Source organism: Sminthopsis crassicaudata, chromosome 3 (genome assembly GCF_048593235.1).
Source record: "Sminthopsis crassicaudata isolate SCR6 chromosome 3, ASM4859323v1, whole genome shotgun sequence".
Lineage (NCBI taxonomy): Eukaryota > Metazoa > Chordata > Mammalia > Dasyuromorphia > Dasyuridae > Sminthopsis > Sminthopsis crassicaudata.
Genome location: NC_133619.1, coordinates 515,248,497 through 515,274,251, shown reverse-complemented (window position 1 = coordinate 515,274,251; position 25,755 = coordinate 515,248,497). Strand labels below are relative to the sequence as shown.

The 25,755-nt window shown below is 38.3% G+C and overlaps 1 long non-coding RNA gene across 1 annotated transcript; it reads left to right on the top strand.

Moving 5' to 3' along the window:
* Positions 1-1,225: 1,225 nt before the first annotated feature.
* On the top strand, positions 1,226-10,560 carry LOC141563277 (uncharacterized). Its single transcript, XR_012488384.1, has 5 exons — positions 1,226-1,942; positions 2,619-2,857; positions 3,755-3,872; positions 6,458-6,597; positions 9,962-10,560. It is a non-coding gene; the product is annotated as an uncharacterized LOC141563277 (long non-coding RNA).
* Positions 10,561-25,755: the final 15,195 nt, after the last annotated feature.

Sequence of the window (25,755 nt, the reverse complement as noted above, 5' to 3'; positions counted from 1 at the left end):
ACACAGAAACACAGAGACAGACAGAGACACAGAGAGAGAGAAACAGAGAGAGAGAAAAGGAGAGAGAGACAGAGACAGACAGACAGAGAAGAAGAGAGAGAGAGACTGACAGACTTACAGACAGACACAGAGAGAGACGCAGACACAGACATTGATAGACACAGAGACAGACACAGGTACACAGAGATATTCAGAGACACTCAGAGAGAGAAAGAGAGAGACAGAGACAGAGACAGAGGCAGAGACAGAGAGACAGAGACAGAGAAGGAGAGGGAGGGAGAGGGAGAGACAGAAGTAGAAACAGACAGGAACAGAAAGTAATAGGGACACAGACAGAGCATGTTTCATGAAATTCAAATCTATGGAATGACTACAAATTGTGGGACATGAATGTAATGGAATATTAACGTGATATAAGAAATAATGACTATGGAGGATACAGAGAAACATGGTAAAACTGATACAAGGTGAAGTAGGCAGAACCTAGGAAACAATATAACAGTAAATACAGCAACGTAAGGGATAAATAACTTACTTATCCCGATGGTGGTAAAACAGGACACAGTAGAAATGTTGGAAAACAATCAGGCACCTAAGGCAACAGAGGAAGCATCAAGGGGTGAGCACAGAAAATGGACCAATTAACTTAATGAGAATGCAGATGCGTAAGGGAAGAGTGACATGGATGTTGAGGTCCAGGGTGAAGAAGGGTTATAACTCCCTTAGATTTTGAGTTCCTTGAAGACAGGAATTGTCTTTTGCTTTCCTAATTCTTAGCACAGTGCCTAGCACATAGTAGGCACTTAATATTGTGCTTCCAAGCTGTGTTTCTATGGAAACATGGAAGGTATTTTTGCATAAGTGCTGAATACATGAAGCATGTTCTTGTGTCCACGTTTAGTCTTGCTGATGGACACGGTACCAAGATATGGTAGATAGATAGATAGATAGATAGATAGAAAGAAAGAAAGAAAGAAAGAAAGAAATAGATTTGTGGGTCAGCAATAAGGCTTTGTCAGAGGTGAGGTTCTCCTGCCTTTACTTTGAAACTCTTTCCCCTACTCCCCTTCCCTTCTCCTCCTCATCTCTGTTCCTCTTCTTTCTTTCCTCTACCATTATTATACTTTCCCCTCTTCTCCCTCACAAAGATTTGTAAGCCAGCAATAAGACTATTTGTCAAAGAAGTGAAGTGAAAATAGAGATCAAGTGAAAAAAAGTCTCTCCCTTTAACTTCTTGCCACCTTTTTTCTCCCTCCTCTCTTTCCCTTTATGTAACCCTAATGTTTTATATCCTTTTCCTTCCTGCTACTTCACCCATAGTTCATGTTTTTTTTAAATTTTCTTCCCCTCCTTTCTTTTTTTCCTCCTTTCATTTCTCTTCCCCTCACCCTCCTTTTCTACTCTGATTCTTCCTACTCCTTTCTCATCTCCTTTCCAATCTTCCTTCCCCCCCTTCTTTGCCCTGACTCCATCTCCCCATTCCCTCTCTCTTTTCTTCTTTCTTCCATCATTATCTTACTTTCCCCTCTTTTCTCTCACTGTTCTTTTTTTCCTCCCCTCACCCCTTCCTTTCTCCTCCTTTCCTAGCTAAAAGTTCAAAGATTTCTTCACTGAAAACAGACTTTTTCTGGTCTTAGAAATGAGCTCATCTCACTTTGAAAGGAATTGATGCTGTTTAAACAGAATATGAGAGAGGGAGGAGAAACAATCTACATACATCAGAACATCTGTGTACATAGAAATAAATACCATCATGCATAGGCACATAAGCAGATACCTGAATTATAAATAATAAGTAATGATGTTCCCCTAATATTTTATAGCCTACATGCTACAAGCCCTTTCCTAGCGACACTCCTGCATTCTAGGCAACATAGTGATCATCGCCATGTTAATAAGTGCTGTGGAACTGGAGTGAACAATCCTATCAACATTTCATCCTGTAAGCTGATTTCCTGTGTGATTTCTGACATGTTACCACCGTCCCTCTCTAGCCCTCAGTTTCCTGATCTGTAAAATGAAGGAGTTAAATGAAATGATCACTGTGTTCCCCCCCAAACCCCCCAATTTGGCATCCCATAGCTCCATTATTTACATATGAAGAAACTGTGAGGTTCTGGAAGGGAAGGGACTTGCATAAAGTCACACTATTAAAAAATGTAAGAGCCAAGACTCCAACCCTGGTCTCCAGACTTCCAGTCTCATGCTCTTTCCACTACTTCGCCTAGCCTTTGTAAAGTGTTTATGGAAATAAAAAGACTCATCCATCAGCTCTGTTTGGATCTAGAGACCAAGTATAATAAATACTTTGGCTCAGGACCAGGCCTGCCGAGCTGAACGTGATCACTGCAGGCAGTAAGCTCTTTCTGTTTCTCATGACCAAACCCTGGGGCCCCCACGCCCAACCAGGAGGGACCAGGCTCTGACAACCTCCTCTTGCTGACGTGGACTCCTCCCAAAAATAGAGCAGAGATTGGCAGAGATGGAAAATACCTCAGGGAGCCTTTCTTCCAACCCCTTCATCTTATATCCTACACTCAGGCCTAGAGAGATGAAGTGAGAACATCTCCCCCTTACTCTTAACCCCTTCAAACTCTTCTTTCCCTTCTCTTTAAAAGATTCCCTCAGACCCACAAGTGCAAGAATGTTTGTGGCAGCCCTCTTTGTAGTCGCAAGAAACTGGAAACTGAATGGATGCCCATCAGTTGGAAAATGGCTGAGTAAATCGTGGTATATGAATGTTATGGAATGTTATTGTTCTGTAAGAAATGACCGACAGAAGGATTTCAGAGAGGCCTGGAGAGACTTCCATGAACTGATGCTGAGTGAAATGAGCAGGACCAGATCATTATACATGGTAATAATAAGATCAATTCTGATGGACATGGATCTCTTCAACAATGAGATGATTCAGACCAGTGCTAATGATCTTGTGATGAACAAAGTCATCTACACCTAGAAAGAGGCCTGTGGGAGCTGAGTGTGGTTCACAACATAACATTTTCAGTCTTTTTTGTTGTTGTTTGGTTCAATTTTATTTTTTCTCATTTTTCCAATTTGATTAGATTTTTCTTGTGCAGCAAGATAATTGTATAAATATGTATGCATATATTGGATTTAACATATATTTCTACCATGTTTAACATATATTGGACTACTTGCCATCCAGGGGAGGGTGTGGGGGAAGGGGGGAATTGATACACAAGGTTTTGCAAGGGTTAATGTTGAGGAATTATCCATGCACATCTTTTGAAAAATAAAAAGCTTTAATAAAAAATTTCATTGTTTAAAAAAAAAAAAGATTCCCTCAATACCTCATACCATTCTTCAAGGCCCAGATGGAGGCCGGCTACCCCAGAAAGCCTTCTTTGATTGTTCCTACTCCTCTCATCCCTCCCAGCTCTGACTTTCTGGGGGGGGTTCCCTTAGTGCTACCTTGTACTTTACCTGTTTATTCTGAAGCCCTGCCTTGTGAATTTCATCCTATCTCTCTTTCTCCAGCTCATCTAGGCAATTTAGAAAACTGGTTGTTGCAAGATTATTTAATGATTGTGATGGACTTGGCTTTTTTCAACAATGAAGTGATTCAGGCCAATTTCAATAGACCTGTGATGGAGATCCATTTGCATCCAGAGATAGGACTGTGAGGACTGAGTGTGGATCACAACATAGTATTTTCACCGTTTTTGTTGTTGTTTGCTTGCTTTTTTTCTTTCTCATTTTTCCTCCTTTTGGTCTGATTTTTCTTGTGCAGGATGATAAATGTGCAAATATATTTAGAAGAATTGTACATGTTTAACCTATATTGGATTACTTGCTGACTAGAGGAAGCCAGGAGAGAGAGAAAATTTTGAACACAAGGTTTTGCAAGGGTGAGTGTTGAAAACTATATTTGCATATTTTGTTTTGTTTTTTTTTGCTAAGGCAATTGGGGTTAAGTGACTTGCCCAGGATCACACAGCTAGGAAGGGTTAAATGTCTGATTCAAATTTGAACTCAGGACCTCCTGAATTCAGAGCACCAGCTAGATGCCCCTCTTTGCATGTATTTTGAAAATAAAAAGCTATTATTTTAAGAGAAGAAAATTGGTTGTTGGTTGATGGGCCTTGAAATGCAGATGTCAGTATATTACAACCATTAGAACAGAGAACTATAATCTTATTTTGTGTCTTGGATCTCTCTGGCCGCAATCTGGTAAAGCATATGGATCCCTTCTCAAAATAATGTTTTAAGGCATATGAAATAAAATATATAGAATTATAAAATAGATCAATTATAATGGAATACACATATCACAATATTTTTTGAAAAAACAAATTCTCAGATCCCAAGTTGAAAACCTCGGCTTGGAGAACCTCATTATGAATAGGGATCATTTCATTCATTTTATTTGTATCAGTAATGTGTACTGGAGTCAACTCCAAACAGATCTCAAGAACAGCTAGGTGGTATAGTGGATAGTACGCCGATCCTGGAATCTGAAAAGCCTGCATTCAAATCCAGTCTCAGATTCTTTCTAGCTTTGTATTGTGACAAAAACCCAATTGGTTGCCAAAGAGTAGATCGTTAAACATTCAGTATGAACATTTATACTTCAAAAGATGGCAAATGCTAAAAATCAAGGTTTGATTTATTGTTTGTTGGTTTTCTAGACTTAAGAGAGTAACAGAAAAATATTAAACTTAAAAGAGTATTCTGAATTTGTGTTTGTTTTTTGTACAGAGAGCTGGTAGTTAAACATTTACCAGCATACTCCTGCTAGTAGCCCTAATGCCTATCATAATAGCTAGTATGTAATAACTACTTTATAAGTGCTTGTTAAGTGATCCATACATAGAGATCATCCCTAAGGTCTCCTTGAGTTCTAATCTATGTATTTATTTATCTCTGCAGTATATTCTTTGGGAAGTTGTCGCATTATCTCATCATATCTCCAGCTCCCAGTTCTATCCCAAATCCCATCTCAGCAGTTCAGAGCTATTTCTTCTAGCCAAGCCTCAGTGGAGATGGAGAACATCTGGCCCCCATGCTCAGTTGGATAGCCCTTTACAGCCTGGGCTATGTGTTGAATCAACACCTGTGACCTTGTCCTTCTTAAGGGGCATGGTCCCAATGCTTTGGGTCTGTTTCATGTGAACAGCTGTATTTTTTTTTCATCAGCTGTGGTGCTTTTACCTCAAACTGCTCCCAGTTTTTCCTGATTCTCCCACGATGTAAATGAAAACACTTTCCCAAGATTCTGCAACCACGACTCCTTCCCCTTGGTAGGAGAGATCAAGATTAGTTAGACTTTAATATGTAATTTATAGAATGGAAACTGAGGCTTAAAGAGGGACTTACTTGAGTCTACAAAGTTAATAAACCCTAGCAATGATCCTAAAAACCAGGTCTTTTCTCCTTTCCATGCTGTCTCCCTCATTTTAGAGCCAATAGACCAGAGTTCTCTGCTTTGCTCATCTGGAAGGATTCACGGGAGAGAGATTCACTCCCACTAAAGAGTGATCCACTCCAGCTGAGGATCAAAGTAATAATAATAAAAAGCATTTCTATAGTGCTTTAAGGCTTACAAAGTATTAAACATCCATTATCTCTCTGGATTCTCACAAGAGCCCTCTGACAGAACGTAGGGATTATCAGACCCATTTTCCAGATGGTAGAACTGAGACTTAAAAGGTAGAATCTTTTGATCATTCAACAAAGATTTGTTATGTCCAAGAGTCCACACTTGCCACTGAAATGAAAAGATAGGTACAGTCCAGAAGTTATCAAGGGAACTATTATCAAATGGGGGCTAGGGGAAGGCAGAGAGTAAAGAAATGTATCTACAGGGTTGTGATCCAAGGGAACATAAAATAAATGCAAACTGCTATAAATTGTTTCAAGAGGAAGCATCCCAGCTGGGCCTTGAAAGGAAGAAAGAGAATAGATCTGGAGAACATCATGAAACCATAGTTGCACAAACAGAAGGGACTCCAAAGCCATTTAATTAAACCCTTCATGAGGAAATCTCAAGTCTCACGGAAGCTAAGTGACTTTCTTGACTTCACACAGGGGCTGCTGTAGGTAGCATTTGAATTCAGATCTTCTAACACCAGAATTCACGTGCTGTCTACTGTGCTATGCAATAAACTTGTCCCTGGTTAGGTGTTTGTTCCCCACAGGAGACCACACAAGTGGGATGAAGGGGAAGCTCTGGGAAATGTGGAGGACGAAAGCAACATAACTAAGCCAAAACCCCCCAGACAGAACTGAGCATTGTAGATCTGGGTTCCAATTCACAAGCAAAAGTCAAGCAAGGTTTCTGACTGACTGACGCCTGAGTTTCCCTCTCAATCCCTGATGGCTCTCATATTTATTAGCTATGGGAACTTGGGTCAAATCACTTAGGATCACAGACAAGATTTAGTGCTGGAGGGGAGCACAGCAATCATTCTAGTATAAACTCTTCGTTTTATAGTTGCAGAAACTTTCCTGCTCCATGTCCTTAGAGCCTCGGAAACTTGGAGATGCAGAGTCCATCCTCCACTCAGCTGGCCAAAGTGATCTTCCTAAAGCCTAGATCTACAGGATTTAGGAGTAGAGCCAAAACCCCACAAGGTTCTTATATAAAATTCTCTGACATTTAAAGTACTTTTTCACTTATATCCCTCCCATTCTAGTCCTTTACGCTTTACAAACCTCCTCACATATTCTTTGATCTAGGAACCCTGATTTCCTTGCTGATCTCCCCAAAACAAAACAAAACAAAACAAAACTCCATCTCCTGATTTACTTCCTTCCCATCTTCCCTCTCTTTTCCCCCTCCCTCCCTCTTTCCTTCTTTCCCTTCCTCCATCTTTTCTGCCTTCCTTACTTCCCTCTCGCCATCCTTCCTTCCCTTTTTCCCTCTTTCCCTCCTCCCTCCTCCCTTCTTTCCTTCCTTCTTCTATTCCCTCTTTCCTTCCTTCCTTCTTCCATTCCCTCTTTCCTTCCCTCCTTCCTTCCTTTCTTTCTTCCCTCCTTCCCTCCTTCCCTCCTTCCTTCCTTCCTTCCTTCCTTCCTTCCTTCCTTCCTTCCTTCCTTCCTTCCTTCCTTCCTTCCTTCCTTCCTTCCTTCCTTCCTTCCTCCCTCCCTCCCTCCCTTTTCTTTCTTTCTTTCTTTCTTTCTTTCTTTCTTTCTTTCTTTCTTTCTTTCTTTCTTTCTTTCTTTCTTTCTTTCTTTCTTTCTTTCTTTATTTTTCTTTCTTTTTCCCTCTCTCTTTTCTTCCTTCTTTCTTTTTCTCTTTTTCTCTCTTTCTCTTTCTCTTTTTCTTCCTATTTTTTCTTTTTGTTAAATTTTAAATGTTATTCTATTTTTACAAATCATGTAAAGATCATTTTTAACATTCATTTTTGTAAGACTTTTTGTTTCAAAATTTTCTCTTCCTTCCCATATAGCAAGTACACAGATATCTAATACAGGTTAAAATATACAAAATTCTTTTATATTTCTATATTTGTCACATGTGCACGAAAAATCAGACCAAAAGGGAAAAAACTTGAGAAAGAAAGAACAAACATGCTTCAATCCATATTCAGTCTCCATAGTTTTCTCTCTGGATATAGATGGCATTTTCCATACCAAGTCTATTGGAATTGCCTTGTTGAGAAGAGCCAAGTCCATCAGAGTGGATCCTCACACAATCTTGTTACTGTGTGCAACGTTCTCTTTGTTCTGCTCATTTCCCTCAGCATCAATTCATGTAAATCTTCCCAGGTTTTTCTGAAATATTTCTGGCTGGACATTTTCAGGCTAAAACCTCATCTTCTGCAAGAAGCCTTTTCTGATTTCCCTTAATGCTAGAGCTTTCTCTCTTTTGATTATGTCCCATTTACGTTGTCTATAGCTTTTTTGTACAATTGTTTGCATGTTGACTCCCTGTTAATGGTTAACCCTGTTAAGAGGTCAAGGAACTGTGAGTTCCTTGACCGACCAATACAGAGGAGAGGTGACTTACTAAAAGGTTCCTAGGGTTGCTCCCAGTTCTGACATTCTACGTTCTCAGATTCCTTCTAGCTCTGATAATCTTTGTTCTCAGCTCTCTTCTAGCTCTGACTTTCTCTAAGCAATCAGTCAATAAAGATTTATTAAGTACCTGCTATGTTCCAAGCACTGTGCTAAACACTGAGGATCTAAAGAAAGGCAAAAGATAAGACTTGTCCACAAGGAACCCATGCCATGTTCTAAGGTCCCTCCCATCTCTGATATTCTATGTTCTAGGACTTTTCACTATTCTGGCATTCAATAATGTTTTTCCATTACTAAATGTGTTTGAATTTTAAATAAGGGATCCTTAAAGTGAGCCATATTTCACCCAAAGATCTTAATCACCATTGGTGGAGCTTCAGATCCTAAGACTGATTTTAAAGAAGGAGATTTTTTGGGAGTTTGGAAGTTGTGGTGGGTGGAAGCCTTTGTGGTGCCCCTTCAATAATGCCACTTGGGCAGCTGTTGCCTTGCTATGCATGAACCTAGCCTTGGCAAAAACACATGCCAGCTGGCACCAGGTCAGAGCCAAGAACATTGTTTGGTCAAAACAGGATGCAGACCCAGGGGGAAGGGAGGTCACGTCTTTGGGAACGCCCTGGGTGCAGACGCAAGGCAAATGTGAGCCTGCACAGGACACAAGGAAGAAATGACCCTTTCCTGAGACTCGTGAGAGATCTGTGAGAAATATTTACTGCAGCTCCCATTTTAAGGTTTACAAAGTGCTTTCTTCCAGTCACCATGGGAGGCAGACAGGGGGAGGATCATTCTACTCTTTTTGCATAAGGTTCCAAGAGGGGAAGTAATTTATTCAGGGTCAGAGAGCTAGTGTTAGAAATGAGACTCAAACTCAGATCCACTGAATTTTGTCCTTTAGATTAGAAGTTCCTCAAGAGCAGGAACTTTTTATTAGTTGTATCCCCAGTGCTTAGCTTAGTGACAGGCACATAGTAGGCCCTTAATAATTTTTTATTGGATTGAATTGATAATCCAGAACTTGCTGGTACACCATGACTGGTCTGTACACTTCTAGTAAGGACTCCTTTCCCTCCCTACCTCCCTTTCTCGATCTCTGTTCCCCTCCCCCCTGTCTCTCTCTCCCCCTTTCCCTCTGTCTCTGTGTGTGTGTGTGTGTGTGTGTCTCCCTCCCTGGTCTTTTTCTGTCCATTTCTATCTGCCTCTGTCAGTCTGTCTGTCTCCTTTTCCCGCTCTCTATTTCTCTGTCCCTCTCTCTCTCTTTCCCTCCCTTCTTCCCTCTTTTCTCCTTCTCTCTCTCTCTCTCTCTCTCACACACACACACACACACACACACACACACACACACACACACACACATCATGAATCCCTCCTCATATCAAATCTATTGCCAAAGTTGTCAATCTCAGCCTCGTAACATCCATAGAATAAGTTCCCTTCTGTCTGAGACTGCCACCACTCTGCCCCCTCCTATCTTTCCAGTCTTTTTATACCTTCTTCCCCATCACATTCTCTTCAATCTTTCTGGCTGTTCCATAACAAAACTCTCCATCTCTTACTTCTGGGCATTTTCTCTGGCTGTCTCTCATATCTGAAATTCTCACCTCCCTCATCTTTGCTTTCTGGATTCCTTTAAGTTTGAACTAAAATCTCATCTCCTAAGGAAAACCTCTCCTAAGCCCTCTTAATTCTAGTGCCTTCCCTCTTCCTTATTCCCTGTTTATCCCATGTGTAGTTTATCTGTACTTTTTGTTTGTGTCTCATTAGATTGTGAACTTCTGAGGGCAGGGACCATCTTTTGCCTCTGTATCACTCATAATTTACTTCTCACATTCCAAATGCTTCATAGTAAACACTGAATAAATGTTGTTCATTCTTTGTTTTCAAAGAGGACCAATGACATCATGAGTGATGTTTTGACTTGGGTATGAATTGAAGTGAAATAATTGCACAAAGTCATCAGCCTCATTGTCTCTTCCAGAACCATCAAAAAACAGCGCAGGACAAGAGTCAAGATGACTGCTGATGGCCTGGGAAGCAGTGGATGACCTTGGAGTTTTTGATATCTGAAGCACCTGCTTCAGCCACCTTAAGGACCATGGGAACAAATTATTCTCATCCACCTGCTGGGTAGAAGTCTTCACATGCCTAGTGTAGACATTCCACTAACTCACCAACAAGTCTGAGTGCTCAGCCTGGTTTAGCCCATCTGTTGAGACGATTTATCAGGGTGTTTTCACTCTGCATGCTCCAGCTTTTTGGAGCCACAGGTGAGAGTTGGGTGAAAAAATGCACCCCAAAGTGGATAAGCAGCCCTGGAAAGAGCCCTCACAGCAGAGATACTAGTCCTCTCTGAATACCCCATACATTCCCATTCAATTCAACAAATTCAATGACTTCCATTTGTGTCTCTGCTTGATTGAGACTTCATATAATATGACCCATGCCCTCCACTTTCCTTCCCTAATTGGACAGTAATATCCTGAAATGCAAGGACTATTTCTTTCTTATTTGTATACCTAGAACTTAGCAAAGTGTCTGCCACATAGTATAGGTACTTAATAAACTGAATAAATACTTGCTGACTGACCTCTCATTCTTATTATTTAAAGGGGAGCTTTTTTTTTCTTTCTTTTTTTTTTTTTTTTTTTTTTTTTTTTTTTTTTTTTTTACTATCATAGTGGGTTAATCTGGGAATTCAGAATGTTCTTAGTCAATGAGCCACCAACAATCATGTCCACATGTGTCATAATATAATGCTCTCATAAGATCATAGATCTGAGACTTTAAAAGGACAAATGAGGAAACTGAGGCACAAATGATTCATCCAAATTCACATAGCTAATACATATGTGAGATGAGATTTGATATCATGTCTTCCTGGCTTCAAGTCCAATGTCAAAGCACCAAGCTGCATGTCTTAAAGTCTCAGAACAAAGACTCACTCACTACCTTGAAACACAACAAGTGGCACAGGGAAGTCCCCTGATCAACCCCTAAAGCTATCATTCCTATTTACTGCGCAGTTATGCAAATGTATGGAAGGATTACTTCTTCTTATTTTGAAACCTCAAAAGACCCATGGGTTTTCTCTCCCTGATATGGCTGTCAGGCCCGTCACACCTTTGTAAATAGCTTTTAGGGGTAGCTAGGCTAGGGCTAAAAGAGTGGCTCCATTTGCTGTTAGTCTCCTGGGGAAGAGTCAATAGTGACTGAGCGAGACTGCTTCTCAGAGAACAGACACCAGGTATACTTCAATTGACCCCAAACCCAAAACATTCCAGCTGATGAAATTCTGCTCTATTGACTGAGCCTTTGAGAATCCAGGATCATCTTCCCATGATATTAAAACCAAAGAAGAGGACAGTAATGTGATTGTTGTTATTTGATACTTGGATGGGTCTTTAAAAAAAAATCTTGTTGGTATGGGGACTCCCTTCAATGGTCCAGATCACAAGACATTCATTCCTTCTCCTGAAGGCGACTCTTGTCCATTGTCTTCCCATAAACCAGGGTTTCTTCCTCTTTTTTATCATGGACCCCTTTGGCAGTCTGGTGAACCTATCTGCTTCCTCAAATCATGTTTTGAAATGATAAAATAAAATATATAGATTACAAAGGAAACTAAAACTTCCAGAAAACAAAAATACAATTTCTCTCCTATCCAAGTTCACAGGCCCCTCAAATCTACCCACACATCCTTGAGCATCCAGGTAGACTCTAGGTAAAGAACTCTTGGCATAAGCCCTCCACACATGCCTGCCTTCTTCTTGACCTCTTAACAATATATGGGTAATAGTTATATGGTAGTCCACAGTTTCTCCATACACTATTACTTTTTTGCTATGTAGCCAGTCCACCCCCTTTTCTAAGTATAAATCCATTTGATTATATCTTTATGCTGCTTCCAATGTATAATTCTTTGTTAATAATGTTCCACAGCCTTTATGTGCCCAACATGAAGCTCTCCATTGACCTTTGAGTATTCTAAGACTTAAATTCTCCAGAAACTGGTTTTCCATGATTCACAACCATGTTGCATCACTGGGAAAATATTGCTGTTAAAAAGATGGGCCTTTGTATCAGAGAGAAGCTTCGGATCATTAAAAGTGCAGTTCAGCTTCCAAATGCAATTGAGCCCACCCTTTTCCTCTTCTTCAATTCTGGCTCAATATTTATGGTCCATCCATAGAGCCTGTCCAAGATATATGCACTGACGGACTAGATCCATGGGCTGATCAGCCAACTAGAAACCATGCCATACAGGAGTCAGATAAAGAAACTAAAAATGTTTGACCTAGAGAAGAGGAGAGTTGGGGTGGAAGGAAGAAGGAGGGGCCATGGCTAATGTCTTCAACTAACTGAAAAGCTGTTATATGGAAGAGGGATCAAGTCACTTCTGTTTAACTACAGAGCAGAAACAGGAACACTGGTCAAAGTTATGCAGAACTATATTAGGCTTAATGAGAGGGGGAAACTTCCTAACTTTAAAGCTGAACCAAAGTAGGATGTGCCATCTCAGGAGGTACTGGGCTCCTCATCATTGTAGTTCTTCCATAAACAGCTGGATGACCATTCTCAGGGATGTCTGGGAGAGTCCTGCTTGGGTTGAAGTTGGACAAGGAGACATCTAAGATTTTCTTCAATTCTATCTCTAACTAAACTCCTCATTTTATAGCAGAGGAAAAAGGCCAAGTATGGAGAAGATGACTTGTTCCAGGACACACAGGTAGCAAGAGCACAACTGAGATTTGAATCAAGGTCAACAAATTTTCTAGAATAGGATCTATAGCAAAGAAACCAAAATAGAAATTCTCCTCTTCTTCTTTCTCATCCTCTTCTTCCTCCTCTTCCTCCTCCTCATCTTCCTCCTCTTCTTCCTTCTCCTTCTCCTCCTCTTCCTCTTCTCCTTCTCCTCCTCTTTCCTTCTCCTTATTCTTCTATATTTATTTAGTTATTGGAAGCAATCTGAGTAAAGTGATTTGTTCAGAGTCACATAGCCAATAAGTATCAAATGTTTAATGCTGAATTTGAATTCAGGTCCTCCTAACTCCAGGGCTGGTGCTCCATCCAGTGCACCACTTAGCTGTATCTTTAACTCTCTCACTCTTACTAGTTGTGTAACCTTGAACAAGTAAGTGCTTCAATTTCCTCATCTGTAAAAGAGATAAAAATATCTATGTTGTGGGGTTACTGAAAGGATCAAATGAGATAACATATGTTGTGTTTTGCAAATCTTAAATTCCTACGAAAATGTTAGTTATTATTATTATTGCTTCCTAGATCTTAAGGATCAACATGGGTTCTCTTGGATCCACAAATGAAGAAATATGAATACTTCCAAACCCACACCCTAAATTGGTCTGTGCTTAGAGTTCCAAGGGGAGGAAGATGATTGTGAAATCTTCCTGGGAACTAATCCAAAGCTCATAGTCTGGATACTCAGGAGAGGGAGGTGGTCTCTCCCCCATTTTTCTGTGAGCCAGAGAAAATCCTACCTTCTCTCCCCCTCTCAAATCCACCCTATGACTAGAGCAGAGGGGGATACATTTAAAATTGATTCCATTGTACTCCAGGGAAGGCAAGAAATAAAAAACTCAGCCAGAAGGATCAAGAGCTGCACTTTTCACCCTTCTCACTTTTGTTAAATTTTCACAAGTCCTAGAATCTCTCACCTAGGAGGGATCTTAGAGGTCATTGGGTCCGTTAATCAATAAGCATTCATTAATCACTTACTTTGGGACAGGCACTGTGTGTCAGGGATATAATTAAAGGCAAAAGGCAATCACGTGTTTGAGGAACTCACATTCTAATGGGGAGACAATATAGAAACATTTATGTCTCAATAAACTATACAAGATAAATAGAAAACATGCAATAGCTTGGATAGAGTGCCAGGACTAACATCAGGAAGGCTCATCTTTTTGAGTTCAAATCTAGCCTCCGACACTCATTCACTGTGTGACCTTGGACAAATCACTAAATCCTGTTTGTTTCTGTTTCCTGATCTGTAAAATGAGCTGAAGAGGGAAATGGCACTAGGAAATCTCCAAATGAGGTCACAAAGAGTTGGATGTGACTAAAAAATAGCAAAAAAAAAAAAAAGGGGATTTGTAGCATTAAGGGAGCTCTGGAAAGGCTTTTTATATTTGAGATTTTATCTGGGATTTGAAAAAAGACAGGGAACCAAGAGGAAGAGATAAGTAGAGATTGAATTGAAGACACAGGGAGCAACAAGAATTAAAATTCTGAAAGTCCGGAGATGGAGTGTCTTATGCAAACCACAGGCAGGAGCACAGTGTCATTGGAGCACAGCGTTTGTGGGGAAGTGGTTGGAAGAATGAAGTGTAAGAAGACTAGGAAGGGGAGAGGCCAGAGTATGAAGGTCTTTGAACCTCTCCCCCCCCAAAAAAAAGTAGAAATAACCCTCTACAGGATCCTTAAAAAAATGGGAGGAAGTCACAGAATCACAGAATTTGAGAACTGGAAGAGACTACAGTGGTTAATTAGGACAACTCATTCACAAAAGGGATTCTCAGTGTAACTTGCCTAGAATATGATAGATTCCACTCTGATCTAACTCATGATGTAAATCTCTAATAATTCACTTTTCTGTAAAACATGACCTCAGCAGTACTCAAATAATCTTCCTATAGTCTACAAAGTTATTTGACTTATTATTTCTCAATTATAAGGTATAAAATTTTGAAAAAAAAAACATTTACAAATGAGCTAATCAATAGATCACAATGCCTTGAAGCCTTCTCACCTTAGCCATTGTCTATTTTTCCAAAACTATTATATTTATCTGAAGAGCAGTTCTCTTTAAGTTTCCCAGAGTATCTCTTCAACATCCTATCTAACATTTCTCAAGTTGATTTTATCTGCTTTTCTTACACAAATTTTTTTCTGTCCCTTTTAGCACTCATGAAAGGAGTAGTATAAATACATACATATAAATGTGCACATAAATACGTACAAAATAAATACAAGATAATATAGGGGCAGAGGTGTATTAGAGCTAGCTAGTGTCTCTCAAAAACCAATTGTCAAATTTTCAGAAAGAGCATTTAGAGCTCAAAAATGGGCAAATGTTACATGGTTTTATTGTCTTACACATTGCCTAGGCTTAAGAAGAAGACAGAAAAATATTAATATTGCAGGTTATACTTTAAAGTGGATTTTGCATCCTTATTTTTGAAAGAGAGCCAGTTGTTAAACAGTATCTAGGACATCCCTGATATAAGAGGTGGAGGGGCCAGGAAAGACTTCAGATTAGATATAGTTCCTTAGTTGAGCAGTGGATAGAGTGTCAGGCCACAAGGGAAAAAAAGACCTGAATTCAAACCCAGCCTCTGATGCTTACTATTTGTATGATCCCGTGCAAATCTCTTAATCCTGTCGGCTTCTGTTTGCTCACATGTAAAATGAACCAGAGGAAAAAAAATGCCAGACTTCTTCAGTGTCTTTGATAAGAAAACCCCAAATGAAATTATAAAGAGTTGCACATGACTGGAAAATGATTGAAAAATAGCAATAACCAGAGAATTTCTGAGAGGCAAAACTGAGGAGGGGTGCATTCCAGAGTTGGGGACCAACTATGCAAAATCAGGAAGATAGGAAATAGAATGTTAATTCATGGAGGAGGATTAAAAGGAGTCTAAGATTTGGAATCAAATCCAGGTTGGATTTCTACCATTTTCCTTTGGTAATATTGGTATAATGACTAGAAGGAAAGGAGAAAAGTTTGGCGCAGTGCTGAGTGCTTTACAGGATGATCTTATTTGCCCTCACAACAACTCTGGGAGATAAAGGCTATTGTAATTTACAGTTTACAGATGAGGAAACTGAGGCACACAGACCTTAAGTGACTCAAGACTAGAAGTAACTACAAGTTAACTACTTAACATTAATTTGTTTTTTCAAAGAGAAATTTACTTCATAGATAAAGAGCAAACGTATGAATTTCCCTACAATGCCTCATGGCCACACTTTCTATAACATGGGTCTTTAGGAAGAGTGAGCTAAGACACAACATTTTAAACTGTAGATCATATGACTGAATGTGGGGGTCACAAAAAATTAACAATAGTAAAAGGTATCAAATATTTTGCCAAGAGTTACTTTTTATGCAAAAATAAGCAAGCACATCCATCTTATTAGTATGCAAATTTGCTTTCATCTTTAATAAATCAATGGTAACATTATATGTATGCTAAAGAACTGTTTTAAAATAAATTTCTTTATAATTTATTCTTAGTAAATGTTTGATTTTTTTTACCTGTTTTACATACCTATGTACCTGGAGTCACATAAAACTTTTTGGGTCACAAAGGGTCACAAGTAGAAAAATTTTAAAAAGCCCTGAGCTAAGACTTGGTACATATCCAAATATGGAATTGCTACTGGGTGAGTCCTTATTTTAGCTTTCACTTAATTGGATCCTAGAAGTATCTTCTCTATTCTCAGAGCACCAATATTGGGATTGGTTGCAAACCCCAGCCTAGCCTTGATTTTTTAATTCTCCAGCCCCCCAAAGCCCAAATACCCAAAATGCTTGTTCTCCCATCTTTCTGATTTTCTGGTCTCCAGTTTCCTAACATGTGTTGCCATAATGAACCCAATAACGTGCTCTCACAAATGCTTGGTAGGGCAACCATCCAATGTCTAGGGGCCTTCCTCTAGGATTTTTAATATGTCTAGGGCACTAGTGTAGCATGTGGTTTGTTCTTCAATTACTGTCCAGTATTATTATGAGGTCAGCCCACATCCTTTCCAATGACACATTTTCTACATAATAAGATAGCTACTTTCTCTGTACAAGTTATCCGTTGGTGATAAACTTCAACTTGTATATATCCACCAGGAACTCTTTTATCACACTTCATACCACCTACAATTGTTTCTTCTTAGATTATGGTCTTCCATAATGGAAAATTAAAGAGAGAGTCATATGTGTCAAAGATATATGTGTTCATGTGCGGATTCAGTAGGATGCTCTTCCAACTAACTATATTGTCATCATCTGGGAGATAGCCATTCTTCATCCACTTGGTTTTTCTTGGGTATTGTTAAGCAAAACTCTTGAGTCACTGGATATTCCATTGAAGAAATCCTATCATCTTGAAATTTGAGGCAAATAACAACAAAAAAGGAACATCTGGTGTACTTCACCACTGACAAGGAATTCTTTCCCGTTTAAACTCTAAAGACAGTTGTGGTAAAAGCAAACTTCTCTGTCATCCAATTTCAGAGCCTATTCAAGCCATACTTGGTATGAATAATCAGAAGACTGTTAAACAATGATCTCTCTGTGGTTATGTCTTCCAAAGAGTCTTGCATGATTTTAATATATACATTCATCCTTTTTTGTGGGAGGGAAGCCTTTAAGGCCATATTTTCTTCAACCATGTCAAATGATTTAAAATCATCTTTTCTTCACTTTTCAGTCAATTGGATGATTGTGAAGATGTGGTCTCCTATAGATATTTATTTGCAAGAATCTACCTGTTAGCATCTCATTTTCCTGGAAGACACTCTCAATACATACAAAAGTCATTCTCACAAAAAATTTCATCAAATTATGAAAGCACATATGGTTTGGACATTGTTGATGTTTTTTAGGAGGGGATAATAATGCTTTTTTGTGACTTTTCCTCTCCTTTTGGGGGTTGGAGAGCATAGCACCTTCAAGATTATATCCCCTCCAGCAGGGGTTTCTTCTGTGTGTATTTCATCAGGTCTAGCCATTCTTCCCCAATTCTATCTCTTTAAGTTCCAATACCTTGTGCCTTATAGGGTACTTTATGGAGTTTACCTGAGAAGGGGAAAATCAAAAAAGTGTAATGGCCAAATGGGATAATTGGATCAGGTGAAGATCGAATCAGAGTTCAGATATGGTGATTTCAGATTTCTTTCTTTAGCTTTCAAAGCTCTTTACAATATATCTCCCACTTACCTTTCTAGGCTTATTAAGAATCGCTCACTTTCTCACACTTTATGTTTCAATTAAGTTGCCTACTTAGGTATGTTCAATAATACATCTCCTTTAGCTATGTGACCCTAAGCAAGTCACTTAACCCCAATTGCCTCAGCAAATAATAATAAAAATAAAAATAATAATAATAATAATAATAAATGTCCCACTTCTATGATGTTAATCTGATTAAAAAAAGAAAAATGTCTCCTCATAGTCAGTCTTTTAGAAATGAGACTGCTTAGCTAGGCTAATACAGGTGGTAGACCCACAGCCTATCTCAGGGCCCATATTCATATCCTTTCTAATTTGTTAGGACTCTTTTGTCTTGAATTTGGGAGTCTGGTAGAATTTAATAGATCAATAATTGAATTAATAATGAATTAATAATAGTGAAAATAGAATTGGATTCCCAATCAAGAGATCAGGTTCTAACGCCAGGCCCAAAATTCACAGACTGGTCTTGGAAAGAGAGAGTGAAGTAACTGAGGAAGAAGATATCTAGAGATAAGTGGTCAAGGAGAAATAATTGAATTACTGGTTAAGGATAGTTGGTTTCTATTTATCTTAGGACAACAGCAATAGGATTATTGTCTTTTAAAGGTACCTGAGCAGATGACATCATTCTATATGAGAAGGTAGTGTCATTCTTACAGAAAAAAATATTGTTTTGTTTGTCATTATTTCCAAAAAGAAACAATGACATAAGGAGGATGCTGACTTGACTTGCAATTAACAATGGTCAAAAACACCAAAAAAACACAGCTGTAATCTCTTCCATTATGCCCAAGACATTACAAAAAGATGGCCAGAAGCCTGCTGGCTTGAAGGGGTTGTTCCAACCAGTAAGATCTCCAGTAAACAAGGCTTGATCAAAGAAGAAACAGTAGGAAATGACTTATGAAATGACCAGCACAATACGTACAATGACTACAATTTTGTGAAGGAAACAATTGTGGGATATTGAAGAACCATGATCAATATTATCACCAAGCCTAACTCCAGAAGACAGATGATGGATCAGAAAGAAGGGATGAACCAGAGGTTTGGAATGAGGCATGGTTTTCAAACACGGCTGATGTGTACTTTGATTTTACCTGACTTTATTTGTTCAAGGAAAGCCTTTTTTTGTTGTTGTTGTTAGACTTACTGTAGGAGAGAATGACAGTGATGGAAAAAGGAAAGGAAAAGAAAACATCAATGAAACATTTTTTTAAAATACACAGAAGAAAGTAGAAGAAAATTGAAAAGGAATCTCAAGATTAATAATATCATGTTAAATTTATTACAAACTTTTTTTTAAAAGGGCTGTACAAAATAGATTCATTGCCTCATAAACAGCCCTCTTTTTCTGTTTTTGTTTTTGTTTTTTGGGGGGGAGGTTTTGTATATAGGAATGTTCATGTTTGTTTGATTGGCAAGTTCACAATTTAAAAAATACATTTTTAAAAAGTAAGTTATATGATGCCAGTTTCTATATTTAGACTTCTGTGAACATATGTTTCCCTTTCTGTCCCTCTTACACAAATAATGTGCTTTTAAATGGTGTTTGTGTATAACAGTGCTGATGGGGTTGTTTCATTCTTGTCTTTATGCCCTGAATCTGGCACAGAGTAGGGGCTTAAATACTTGGTGAATTGAAGGTTTCATAAGCATTATTCTTTGTTTAAAACAGAAAATGAAGGAGAGAGGATACAAACTTTTTCAGTGTCTGCTCTTCTTTCAGAGATGATACCAGAGCATCCAAAAATAGGCACAGGAATAGGTAACAGAAAATGTGCAATGTTTCATTGTATAATTGATAAAACCATTTTAATTTTGATAGTTACAGATTTGGGAGGGGTTGTGAGAAGGGAGATTTTTGGAGGGCTACTAATGAATTTTTAAAAAAAAACAAATCTTAATTTTTATTACATCTTTAGATATTGTCATTTTATTTCTGAACACATTCCTGCCCAATCTACCCAGAAAGCCATTCCTTACAATAAATTAAGATGATTAAAAAATCAGGTCAGCAAACTGAGTCTGACGATTTCACTCATAGTGTCCCACCTTTGTAAAGAAGGGAGGGAAGTTTCTTCTCTTCTTTGGGGCCAAGCTTGAATAGTAAGATGAGAGTTGCCATGTGAATGCCATGTGAAGAAAAGATTTTGGTTTCCTAGTGTGAGAGGTTTGACTTGTATATGACTATAGTTCCAGTCTCTAATCTCAGTCGTGTGAACTCATTTTCTTTTTTGGTGTTAAAAATTCAGTTCTTCTATGAATTTGAACTGTTTTATTTTCTCGTGTTATTGTTTTCATGTTGTATGTTTCCATTTAAATGTGCATTTGAACACAATATACAAATCCATTACTATATGTCTACAGTTTTCTGAGAAAGTTGATACATTTAAAAATAAAATTTTAATCATCAAATGCTCTAGTGTTTACTTACTATCTTTGAATCTATTGATGTATTTGCAGCACAATATAGCAATTCTTCAATGAAGTGAAGAACTGAATCAAAACTTCTGTCATAATCCATAAAGACTATATAAATGTTTAGCCTTTTCAGTGGATTATTCGATAATCATTGAATTAAAAATAATTTGGTATATAATATATATGCATATATACATATTTTTATGTAAATAAGAGATAGATAGATAGATAGATAGATAGAATTGCAAGGAGGGAATTGGCGGGGAGAAAGAAAGACAAAGAGACAGAGAGAAGGTAGATTGATAAATTCATATTTGGAAATCCAAAAACCTGAGTGGAAAGAAGCAGCTGGGTGAAAACCAGTGAAGAAGTTCCAAAGCACTATTTTCTAGAGGTTTGCTACAGACCACCTGGACGGTAGGAGAAGCTAGCCAAGGAGTTCCAGAAACAACACGTCAGGCACGAAGCTTGACCTTCTAGTTATGTAGGGCACTTGCTAAACCACTTTTCCAGTTGTAGAGAAGTTGAGAAATTCGTGACTGGCCATAACAATGAATTCATACTTCAAAAAGTGAAGGAAATGATAAGAGGAACTTCTATTTTGGGCCTGACTGATTCCTGAAATGGAAACAACAGGAACTTTAGGGGCAAGTGACTCTTCCACTGAAGAGTTCATGAGAGAGAAGTAGAAAAACTCGGCATCTTCTGACATATGATCATGTTTTTGGAGAGCAAATTTCCAAGAATTCAGAGAAAGATAAAATAGGCAGTATCCAAAGCTCTGATTTTCCACAGGGGATATTAGCCCAGAAAGGAGGGGGAACTCTCAGGAATTAAAAAATGAACAAATAAACAGAAATAATTCCAGTAAGGTCAGACAGAGGACATTATGTAAAGAGAACGATATGCCTAAATGGGAAACATCACCCAATCTAGTATACATACATACATGTACACATACACACATACACATGTGAATATATGTGTATATAAAATGGATATGTGTGTCTATGCATTATATGTACATATGTGCGTTCATCTGCATCTGCATGTATGTATACATATATGTGTGTAATGGAAACAAGGACAAGTAACTGAGGATGAATACACAATGTGGCACCTTCCCATACATTATCTATATCCAGATCAATAAAGACCATCCAGAATTAGTTCCTGAGGATAGTGATAATATATTTTAATTATGTCAGAGACTTCCCATGGTAGCACACATCTGTAATTCCTTGCTACAGGAAAGGCTCAGGCTAGCAGAATGCTAGAATTGAGGAGTTCTGAGCTTCAGCAGGTGCCTGAACCTGTAACAGTAAGTAAGGTAAGACCCAGGTGCAAGGGACACCAGGCCATCTAAAAAGAAGGTCAAGTTGGCCTAGGCTGGAAAAGAAACAGATGAAACTTTCCATGTCTTTCATATGTAGCATTTAACCCATCAGTGGCTATTGCATTTCCAGCCTCGTTAAGAGAGACCAATGTCAAAATAAAAAAATAATAATAAACTGGGATAGAGGCAAGGCGAGCATCAGAGAAGGAATACTAGATGGTCACAAGAGCAAACTATTTAATTTTTAATTTTGTTTCTGTTTTCTGTTCCAAAGAAAATAAAAAAATCCTTTATTAAACATTATGTACCAGGCATTGTGCTAAACTGGGGATATAAAGAAAGGCAAAAAATTATGTTTGCCCTCAAAAAGGTCACATTCCAATGGGGGAGACAATACATTAAAAAATAATAATAGCAACATATAAGATACATATAAGTATATACATATATTCTTATCAGATAAAGAGCAATTGTGATTGTCTGTAATTTTGAGTTCATACAACAAAAATAAAGGAAATTAAGTAGATCACAAAGTAGATGGAAGAAGGAATGATTTTTAGACTTGGAAGAATAAAACAAAAACAGCTACCTAAGGACAGAAAAGCCAAAATAACTGAGGAGAGGTGGCCATTTGGCATCTAGCTGTCTGCAATGAATACAAATCATACAAATGAAAGAACTAGAAGATGGGCATCAAGAGCACATTTTCATTGGGTGCCATATCTTTGGGAAAGATACTGACATACTAATTGGTCCAGAGAAAGACAACCTCGTTGATGAGAAAACTCAAGACTGCTACACAAGGATCTACTGAAAGTCATATGGAAAGAGTCCTGGACTGGAGCCCAACTCAGCTTCAGAGAGGTTCTATCCCTCTCACAACCACTTAGGTGCACTGGACTGTAAGATTTTTTAAATGGTTGGTTTAAATGGTTGGAATAATAATCTTACAGGAAAGAATTCTCCTAGTTCTGATGTTTGGTGTTCTAATATTCTCTGTCCTATTGCCCATTATCGTTCAGTCATGTCTGACTCCCCATGGTCCTCTTTTGGGTTTTTCTTGGCAAAAATGCTAAAGTGGTTTGCCATTTCCTTCTCCAGTTCATTTTACAGAAAAGGAAGAGAAGCAATTACATGGCCACTAAGTGTCTGAAGCCAGATTTGAACTCATGAAGAGGAGTCTTCCTGATTCCAGGCCTGGAGTTCTATCCATTGCACTATCTAGTGCCCCATGGTTCATTCTGGTTCTTATATCTATGTTGATTTCTTTTAATGCTAACATTCTTTTTTATATTCAAAGATTCTTTTCATCCCCAACATTCTATTTTCTATTATCCAAGTCTCCTTATATTCAGTATTTTCACCTCTTTCCAACTCTAAAATTATATTTTTTATCTTCTAAGGTTTTTCCTAACTCTAATATTTTTTTATGTCTTAAGCTGCCTTTAAACTCTAACATTTGTGTCCTAAAGTCCCTTCCAACTCTGACATTCCATGTACTAAGTAAGGTCTCTGCCAACTTTGACATTCTATATTCTAAGCTCCTTTTAGTTCTGATATTCTGTTATACATTCTCTTAGGGTTATAATACTTTTTAAGATATCTTTTCAAATTAAAATCCTTTTAATGTTCAATAATCCCTTCCACATATGACAGTCTACATTTTAGAATCCTTCCTACCTCTATTCTCTGCTCTTTTTCCTTTGTTCTAAGCTCCTTTTAAGTTCTACCAATATATATTCTACATTCTAAAGTCCTTTCTGGTTCTAACATTGTACAACCTAAGTAAGGTCTCTTCCCATTCTAACATTCTATTTTCAAATTCTTTCCAGCTCTGACATTCCATGTTCTCTCAGGTTTCTTTACACTCAGTGTTCTAATCTCCTTTTCAGTTTTTATATTCTATGTTCTGTGGTCCCTTATAGCTCTAGAAAGCACAGTGGATAGAGTGCTGAGTCAGACACTTAATAGTTGCGTTGCTCTGGGGCAAGTTACTTAATCCTGCTTGCCTCAGTTCTTCATCTGTAAAACAAGTTGGAGAAGGATAACGGCAGAGCACTCCAGTATGATTGCCAAGAAAAACCCAAAGGGGTTAATGAAGAGTTGGACATAACTGAAATGACTGAACAACAATAACAAATGGTTCAAACATTTTTAAAGATCTATTTTAAGTCTAATATTAGTTTTTCATGTCTTTTCACATATATCATTCCAGGTTCTAACATCCTTTTCAATTCTGTTTCCTTTATTCTAAGCTTCTTTTAAACATCTTGTATTCAAATGTTTGCTCCAGTTCTGACTTTCCATGTTCATAGGTCCCTTCCAACTCTGACAATTTATGTTCTAAATTCCCTAACAGCTTTGATATTCTATGTTTTGTGGTCCCTTATGGTTCTGACATTCTTTTTAGATCTGTTTTGAAGTCTAATGTTCGGGTTTTTTAGGTTCAATGCTTCCTTCTAGAGCCAACATTCTGTGTTCTAAAACTCTTTCCAACTCTGACATTCTGTATTCTAAGTTCCCTTTAAATTCTAATTGTCTAAGCTCTGTGGAACTTTACAAATCTAACATTCTTTTTAGATCTCTTTTAAATTTAATATCCTTTTTATATTCTCCAACATCTAATATTCCAATATCCTTCCCAGTTCTAACATCCTAGGTTCCATGTCCTTTGTTCTAGTTTCCTTTTAAGTTTTAGTAGTATATTTCTTTATTCCAAGGTCCCTTCCAGTCCTGAATTTAAACACTAGCTCTACTATACTATTTATACAATGTCCTTTCCCTGGATTTTAGCTTCCTCATCTGTAAAAGGAAGGCATTGAAATGGAACAAAGGTATTCTCAAATTCTTCCACAAGGTAGAAACTCTTCGATTTAAATTAAACTTTGGTTGAACGCTTAAGGTCCTCTGAAATTATTGTTTTAATTCCTACTAACAAACAACATAAGGATCATTAAAACAAAACAAAAAATATGTATGTATTTCTGGGTTCTTTGCAACACAGCTGGAGAAACACTGGACTAGGGTCTCTCTAAGGTCCCAGGGTACAATGGACAAAACCTAGCTTTGAATCCTCAAGTGAGAAACTGGATTCAAATCCAGTTTTTACTACTTACCAGCTTTGTCCATTTCTTTAAAGTAAGGAGTTTGGACTAGACCACCTCTAAGATTGTTTCACTTCTAAATTATATGATCCTGATTAAAACTACCAGATCAATTCCACAACTCTGGCATCCCTTTTTTCTTCCAAGAGCTTTAATGATAAGGATGACTTTCTGCATTGGACAGAAGAAAAAGAAGTTGAAGCTCAAAGAGTGGATCTGACTTATCTGTTCCAGGGTGGCTCAGCTGGAATAATGCCCAAAGTCTGACTCCTCTCTCACCCCATGAACTTTTTGCTGTATTTCTCTATCCCTCTGAATAGAGTTTAGACAGTAGGGAAAGAAGCGGCCAAGTGGCACAGTATTGGCAAAGTCTCGGAGGCAGAGGGGATCCTTAGGATAACACTAAGCCCATATGAGAGAGCTGCCCAGAGAGAGAACCAGTTTGGCAAGATACACCAGAATTATGGAGTTTCCTTCATCTCCATTCCCCTAATCAAAGACAAATAGCTTAGTCCTGGCCCCTAAAGCTCTCCAATTTGTGTGTGGAGATGTTACCTCCCCCAAGTGTGTCTGCTGTCTATCCTTTACGCCTTATCACCAAAGATAAAGACCAATTAAGGAAGATAGAAGCCCAGGAGTCCCCCTGCATTCTCAGACCAGAGGCTCCTGGCTGGGTTTCCTGTCACCCAGCTATGTGAAAATGTAAACATTTGCTGACTATTTCATAAACCTGCCCAAATGCCCTGATAGGGGGATATCCAAGGCCCAGAGAGACATGAAACAGATGAAGCAAATTCCCTAAAGAGGAGGAGGGTGAAGGGTTGATGTCAAAGAAAGCTCTTCACTAGGAAAGACCCTGCTTAGGAGTTATGGAAACCCACCCTAGGCTGGAGTCAGGAGACTTGTATTTTTTATAGTCCTTGTGCTCCACTATATGG